This window comes from Juglans microcarpa x Juglans regia, chromosome 3S, assembly GCF_004785595.1.
Source record: "Juglans microcarpa x Juglans regia isolate MS1-56 chromosome 3S, Jm3101_v1.0, whole genome shotgun sequence".
Classification (NCBI taxonomy): domain Eukaryota; kingdom Viridiplantae; phylum Streptophyta; class Magnoliopsida; order Fagales; family Juglandaceae; genus Juglans; species Juglans microcarpa x Juglans regia.
In genome coordinates, this window is record NC_054599.1 from 4,471,678 (window position 1) to 4,480,262 (window position 8,585).

At 38.2% G+C, this 8,585-nt stretch overlaps 1 non-coding gene and 1 pseudogene across 1 annotated transcript; both read left to right on the forward strand.

Moving 5' to 3' along the window:
* Window positions 1-614: 614 nt before the first annotated feature.
* Window positions 615-721, forward strand: LOC121258917. Its single transcript, XR_005939468.1, has one exon. It is a non-coding gene; the product is annotated as a small nucleolar RNA R71 (small nucleolar RNA).
* Window positions 722-4,987: 4,266 nt separating this feature from the next.
* LOC121258524 lies at window positions 4,988-6,877 on the forward strand (annotated as a pseudogene).
* Window positions 6,878-8,585: the final 1,708 nt, after the last annotated feature.

An 8,585-nucleotide genomic window follows, 5' to 3' on the forward strand; every position in this document is an offset into this window, starting at 1 on the left:
CAGTCATGTTACTTGTTAAAGTATCAATTATGTCTTTACGTCTACAACTGAGCTAAACCAAGAATAAAGAATTCCAATCTTTTCTAGATGCAAATTGAAATATAATCCATCAAGTTAATCATCAAAAACAAAAAATATTAAAGAAAATCTAACCCCAAACAGTTATGGGTTACTCCTTGAATCCCAAGATAAAAATCTAGCCTATCATTTCTAAATGAGCAAAATGTCCAAAAGGATTAAAATCTAACATCTCTATCTACTGCTCTAAACAAAAAATGTTCCTCTCCGTCCACGCAAGAATAATAAAACCCGAAGAAGAAAAATAATAGAAGACCCAGCCCTGCGTTTTGGTTCTCTGCAGTGCGCGCCTTCAGCTGCGCGTTTCATCTCTTCCTTTAAAGTATATTTTCCATGACCAGACTCAACTTGCCTAGACCTATCATGCACATCAGTTGTATCCCAAGATTGAGCATTTTTAGCAAGGTAATCAAAATATTCAAATGCTTCCTCAGGCTTTTTGTCAAAAAATTCTCTATTACACATGGTTTGTACAAATTGGCGCATTTTAGGTGTCAAACTTTCATAAAAAAAAACTTATCAAACGCCAATTTTCATAACCATGATGAGGACAAGCATTTAAAAGATCCTTGAACCTTTCCCAACTTTGATAAAAAGTTTCAGAATCTTTTTGGGTAAAGTTCATGATTTGTCTTTTAAGTGCATTTGTCCTATATATTGAAAAGAATTTCTTCAAAAATTCAGTTTGCATTTTTTACTATGTGCCTATGGTTCTAGGTCTCAATGAATTTAGCCACGTTTTAGCATTATCTTTCAAAGGAAATGGAAACAACTTTAGTCTAATAACCTCCTCAGTGCATGTCCGGTCCATGAATGTAGAACAAACCTCTTCAAACTCTTTGGTAAGGATTCTCGGAATCCATGCCATGAAAATGTGGAATTAATGGAATCATTCCAGGTTTGAAATTAAAAGCATTTGCATTCAAAGGTTGAATTATGCATGATGGTGTGCTAGTTCTGACAGGTTGTAAATAATCTCTAAGTGTCCTGTTCTGATACACTACTTCCCTATCATGATTCTCATTTTCAGCCATGGTGCTATTAGTGTCAGAAGATGACTCAAGAGAAAGTGATGTTGAGATAAAAGATACTTGTGATTTTGTCTTAACCAACCGAGAAATATGGTCCCTAGTCTAACCAATCATACAAACAAGAACAGAAAATAAAAGAATATGCAAGACAAACAGAAAAAGAAAAAAAGTAAAATAAAATAAAGAAGAATGTCACCCAAGCTGTAAAGAGGTTCACGGCACTACAAACATCTTCTCAACAATATGAGAATGCTCTGATAAACACCAATTGTCCCCGACAACGGCGTCAAAAACTTGATCAGCTTTTAATTTTGACTTCCAAGCATAGAAGCTGTCAAAGTAATACGAGGGTAAATCCCAAGATCGAAGTCACAGGGACAATGAGAATTTAGTAAACATTTCATATTCGCAAGACAACATATTATCATTTGTGGTGACAAGAAATTTTGAAATGATAAGAAAACAGTAAACTAAATGATCTAGCAATGAACAAAAAAATAAAAAATGAGAAATAAATTTCAAAAGTTAACCACTAACTATATCGACACCAAAATGGAGCTATTTACTAAGGGAGTGTGGAATGAATTAAGAGTGAAATTGTTGAGAAGTTCAAGCACGAGTAAAGGTGAAAATAAAAGTGAATCTACTTTTCTAAAATTACTAAGAATCAAGAGATTTAAAGGAAATGTGTAGAAGTTGACTTAAACTTGTAAGAAGCAATAAAACAAACATGCACTTGGGATGCAATTTTCTTCCACTGATTTGGTGATGGATTTACTTCTCTTTTCATCTTCTCTCGACCATTCTCTCATTCCTAGAAATCATGGTCGGATAATACAGCAATGAACCACAATTTTTAATCTAATAAAACTACTTGACAAATTGTATGACAACTATAAAATAGTGAAAGAAAACCATCAGAGTCATGTTACTTGTTAAAGTATCAATTGTGCCTTTACGTCTACAACTGAGCTAAACCAAGAATAAAGAACTCCAATCCTTTCTAGATGCAAATTGAAATATAATCCATCAAGTTAACATCAAAAGCACAAAATATTGAAGAAAATCCAACCCCAAATAGTTATGGGTTACTCCTTGAATCCCAAGATAAAAATCTAGCCTATCATTTCTAGATGAGTAAAATGTCCAAAAGGATTAAAATCTAACATCTCTATCTACTGCTGTGAGGCCACGCTATGAGGCCACGATCGTGCCTCCCCTGTAGTGTATTTCCGTGTGCGTAAAGCCCGCTGTCCGTGGCAGCCCTCTTTCATTTCTTTTCTTTGTTTTGTTTCCAATCACTAGCCCCTTTCTTTTGCTATGCAGTGCATTTCTTTGGTTGCTGCCATGTTAGTTGAGTATTTCCAATAATACCCATGTACTTTTAACATCTTTTCCACAATGCCCTGCAACATAAGTGAGATATGAGAGTAAAATTTGGGATATTAATTTTTAGTGTGGACCACCTGCATTACAACTCTTTTCAAGTGTAAAATATCAGAATTTAACATTGAGTCAAGTACTAAAAAATTACTACATAATTAAGTACTTAATTCATTTTTTGGTTAAACAATTCATTCACTTTAACAACTTAATCATGTAGTTTTTGACACTTTATCAATAGGTCCCAAACTTAGAGAGTAAAAATGTAAGATAATTTGTTTTCTCTTCGGGGTGAGAATGTACCATAGATTTGGATAAACTTGCATAATAATCCATTAATAATTATTCTTGGCTGCTTAAATAGCAGAACCACGTACACTTCAAACCGAAATAAAAGGGAAACTTGCTGACTAATAACTGAATTACAACGCATGTAAAACAGAACATAAAACAGAGCATGCAAAGACATAAAAACAGAATAAAACTAACGGAAAGGAAATGACGTAAAATTCGTAACTACTGAAGCCCCATTCGCATCTGCACGTTCAGCCACGACCCAGTCCACGCTGCGTTTTTCTTCACTTCGCTTAATGGTCCCGTCCACTGTCTATGTTGCATGCATCTACGTTGCCTCATTCCCTGCTGCTCGCATGCAACGTCTTCCTCATACGTGCATGCAACGTCTTTCACGTCTCCTACATCCACTCGTTTCCCAGATACTTGGGATTTGGCTTGAGGCATTTCTCTGAACGCCGAGGCCTATCACTTTGCTTGCTTAAGGTACAAAGATTTGGCCCTAAGACTAAAAACAGAAAATACTTAAACTCTTCCATGCCAAGATAATATTGAAGAAAAAGAAAAAAGGGGAAAGTAAATAAATGAAAATGCAATAGAAACATGTATTATCTTTCTGTTCTTTTAGTGTCTTTTAACATTCCTTTTACCTATTTCTTTTTCTTTCTCCTTCTCTTTTCCTTTTGCCTGCGCTTTCAGCAATGCAGGTGCTTTATTGGCTTTGTTTGTCTCCCATTTGGGTTATTCTCTGAATTTCAATAAAATGCAACTAGATCTAGTATGAATAGGCGATCAGAGGCCTTGCGTTGAGGACGCAATTAATGTTCTGTTATGTTCTGTTTTGAGTTGGAGGCAAGAGCTCCTATCGATGGAATCGTTTGGCACCTCCATGTCTTCTTACAAAAATTATCCCCAACTCTTGTTTGAATGTAGGGCCTTAAAACTTGGGAATTGGTGGAAGATCACGGGTGATACCGGCTGCCCCATAAGTTGCAGCTTGACGTACAAAAGTTGCATTCCTCTTCATAGCCACAACCCGAGCCCCTGCTGCCAATGAACCAAAATCCCAATGTTCAACAACATCTTATGCTTGGTCGATCAGCTAGTTTTTTTCTTTGGTGCCTCTTTCCTTGCACCCGAAGCCTTCTAATTAGGATGTTGCTCACTTCCAGTTCAACAAACACTTCAGGCAGTGATCCGACCTCCCCCAAGATTATGACCCACCAAGATTATATCAGAACGAGTCGTGTTCTGGTCAATTGTTGTGTCAACCCCAACTAGACCTCCTCGCACCGCAAAATGCAGCTCATTCTGCACTGCCTACAGTGAAACCCCTCTTGTGAGTAGCAGCGAGCAGTTGAAATTATCATTCGCACCTTTCATCACGATCCTATAGGGTGAACTTCAACGATTCAATTCACCTTGAAATCCCCCCTGAATGTGCAGATCCATCAGCAACGCCGCCTTTAATCTCATCAGCATCGGACACTGGCTTATTAACTTTAAAAGACCCGACTTTAATCATCTTTGCTGGAGACTTTTTCACCACGTACTCGCAGACAACATTGATATGATAATATATATACATCAAAGCAATGCAGAAATTGGAACCGCTGGTGCACACTCAGCGACAGTCCTTAAAGAATTCAACGAAAAGAGATGATGAAAACGTACTTTGATATTATTTTTCATTGCTTGCTGATGTACATTTATAGGTTGTATAATAACTAAATGATAACTATGTACAGAGTTTGTATTTACGTAAACAACTAGAGAGCTGATCCTTATCAGATTTGTTTTGGTCGTTTATCCTTGGAGTCCTTATCAGATTGTTGGTGAAGATTATCTTGATCTTGAGCAGCAGCAGGTTGAGGGTTCAATGGCACTTGATGGTTATCTGAACTGAGTTCCTCAATAGTCCTCAAGATATTGATAAATTCTACAAAATTATCTCACAGATCACAGATTAATGCGCTCGCAATTAACAATACCCGTAGGATTTCCTGTACTACCGAGAGAAAACCTACAGATCATGGTAGACTTCTTTAAGGATGATAGGATTATTTGAACTGGGACAACAAATCCTTTACGTAACAACTTATGACCTCTGCATGTCCGCCCTCCCTTTCTTATATATACTCGATCGTAGCAATTGATAATTAATTTGTAAGTCAATCCTCTGTATTCGTATTTCGTAGAGATCAAGTAGAAGTTCTGAGAGACCGCTAATCACCAGCAGAAGCAGAAGATACAAGTTTAAGGGATTGAAATCCAAGGATTTCAACGCCATGGCGAACGAGCAGAATGTCGTCCTAAGCACGCTGGACAAAGCCAAGACGCAGCTATACCACTTCACCGCAGTTGTTATCGCCGGCATGGGGTTCTTCACCGATTCCTACGATCTTTTCTGCATCTCCCTCGTCACGAAGCTACTCGGTCGCATATATTATCACGTGGAGGGATCATTATTAAAGCCCGGTACTCTGCCACCTAACGTCGCCGCCGCTGTTAATGGAGTCTCGTTCTGCGGAACCCTAGCTGGGCAGCTTTTCTTCGGTTGCTTGGTGATAGGTTGGGTTGGAAGCGCGTCTATGGGATCACGCTCTTGTTTATGGTTGTGTGTTCCATCGGTTCTGGGCTCTCGTTTGGGAGCTTCCCAAAGGCGGTGATGGCGACTCTGTGTTTTTTCAAGTACTGCCTAGGCCGGTTTGGTGTTACTTGTCATTTTTCCTTCTTGTCAATAGTACTTCTAACTTATTTTTTCAGGTTTTGGCTGGGGTTTGGTACCGGCGGAGATTACCCGCTCTCTGCAACAATCATGGCTGAGTATTCAAACAAGAGAACTCGGGGTGTGCTTTCATTGCTGCAGTTTTCGCTATGCAAGGGTTTGGAATTCTCTGTGGTGGAACTGTGGCTATGTTAGTTTCTACCATCTTTCGTGCTCTATTCCTGGCCCACGCTTACTCCGTCGATCCTACCGGATCCACTGTCCCTCAGGCAGACTACGTATGGCGGATCATTCTCATGTTCGGTGCAGTGCCTGCCGCTTTGACGTTCTATTGGCGCATGAAGATGCTGGAAACCCCTCGTTACACTGCCTTAGTTGCCAAGAATCACCAGAAAGCATGCCAAGATATGTCAAAAGTTTTGAACATTGAGATTCAAGTAGTGAAGGAGGTGAAAGAGGAGGATCAGATCAAGGTAGTGGTGGTTGATCAAAGAAGCAATTCTTTCGGGTTGTTCTTTAAGAATTTCTTGCTCGCCATGGGCTACACTTGTTGGGGATGACAACGACATGGTTCTTACTGGACATTGCATATTATAGTCAGAATCTGTTCCAAAAGGACATTTTCAGTGCAGTTGGTTGGATCCCTCTTGCAAAAACCATGAGCGCCCTTGACGAGCCCTTCAAGATTGCATGGGCTCAAACCTTGATTGCTCTCTGCGGCACTATTCCTGGATACAGGGTCACAGCTGCACTCATCGACCATATCAGACGTTTTGCGATTCAGCTAACTGGGTTTTTCTTCATGTCAGTTTTCATGTTTGCCCTAGCCATTCCTTACCAGCACTGGACGCAAAAGGCAAATCATATTGGCTTTGTGGTAATGTATGCGCTAATCTTCTTCTTCGCCAATTTTGGGCCAACGTGCCCGCGGAGATCTTCCCTGCAAGGCTTCGATCAACTTGCCATGGTATCTCGGCTGCTTCAGGGAAAGATGGTGCAATTGTGGGAGCTTTTGGGTTCTTATATGCGTCACAGAACCAGGACAAGTCGAAGGCTGATCCGGGGTACCCTGCCGGAATTGGAATGAGAAACTGATCTCTCCTTGTGCTCACTCTTGTCAATGTGCTTGGGCTATTCTTCACATTCTTGGTGCCGGACTTGAAGGGAAAATCGCTGGAGGAAATGTCGAGGGAGGAAGAAGGAGGAGATCAAGAGCAACCCAACAATGTTTAAACAATTTGCTGCTTTTGTTCTGATATACGGTATAGTTTTTTTTTTTTTTTGTTTTTTCTTTTTCTTTTTATTTTTTTAAAGTATAGTGTTTAGTCAGTTTAGATGTTGGGTTTGGTTTTCTAGTTATGTAGTTTTGAATATGTGTAACGTAAGATTAACGACGGTTTTCCTCTGTCATATATAAGTGAAGACTATCAATAAAATTATAATATCATCCTCTTTTAAAAGAAAAATGTTTAAACAGCTTAAAACCATTTTTTTAATTCCTTGCAAAAAGTCTAAAGATCACAGCTTGTAGTGCTAACTTGATTAATTAGTTTGTCTTTTATTTTTGTTCTCAACGAGCAAATCATAAAATATATAGATTATAAATTATTTGTCAGTTTGATTTGATTAGAAATTTATAATCTAGCTAGCTACGTAGGTACCAGCTCTTCTCATGATATTTATATATGTAATTTCGACTAAATTTTGCCAAATTAATATACTTTCGAGCTTTGCATGGTTTAAGGAATTCTGAGTTTTTTATTAATACATCGATCACATGAAAATGATGAAACCCGACCTTACATGAGGAAAAGTTTGGGACTTGCATGCTCCAGTTTAGAAATATTAATTTCTTTATTTTCTTTTCTTTTAATTTTCATAGAAATTATAATATCGATTTTAATTTTGCTTTTGCGCATGCTTGTGAAATAAATTTCGTTATGATTTTCACTTACGATCAAACAAAGAAAATTGTGTTTCAAGTTTATATGCTACCTAATAAAACTCAATATAATTTCCTTTATTTGTTGCTAATGAATTTCAACAAGAAAAAGAAACTAACAATTACAGTCCTTAATTTTCAAGTACGTACGTACAGTAGGGCGTTACATATGCCAATTAGCTTTCTCCGTCAGAAAATATTAATTTAAGAGGTATTTGAGAAAAACATCGAGATGCTGAAAAAAGCAAGTAATGACTTTTTCTTTGTTGGTAAGCGGGGCAAACACCAGGATTTTTATTAGTTAAAATTATGAGAGAAAATTTAGAGATGAGTTGGCGGACAGTAGCATATGAGGGATGTCTCATGCGACAATGCCAAATTGCAAGAGGAGCACGTTGACAAAGATTGGTGATGTTGGAAAAGAGTATAAGCCATCCTTAATGTTGCCGCGTAGAAGAGTTGTCTCCGAAGTTTCGTCCTTCACCAAAATATAGGAGGAATGAAATTCAATAAACACATTATTCTCATGGGTAAATTGACTTACAAAAAGCAAATTTTTCATAATGGTAGGAACATGTAAAAGATTAGATAATGAGAAAGAGTGAAAAGGAGTTGCCAGAGTAGTAGGACCAATGAGTTTGATATGCAAATCTGCCCCATCGCCTACTTGTATTTGATCACTACTAGTATATGGTTCAGTATGGATAGTGAGATTTTGAAAGTCATGTGTCAGATAATTTGTTGAGCCAGTGTTGGGATACCAGTTTGCATATGGTGCAGGAGATGGCGCAATCAAATATGCTGCCATGTTTGAAGGAGGTCCTTGAAAGGTTTGATCAAACTGATGGTAATATTGGATTGTTGTATGTCCAGTTTTGTTACATACCTAATAAGTTGGTCGAGGATTACTGGACTGAGAATTTCCTAGTGATCATTGGAAGTGATTACCTCGCCTTCTTGGTTGAGGAGGGGCTGACCAATTTCTGCTAAGGTATCTGCAAACAATTTCGTTTTCTGAAAATATTTAGAGATAAACAAGTTACCTTTCTTGGTTGTTGCCAAGAATTGGCTAGTTCGTATAGCACGTACGGTTGAGTGAGCAGAGAACATTTACTCTAGTGATAACCAC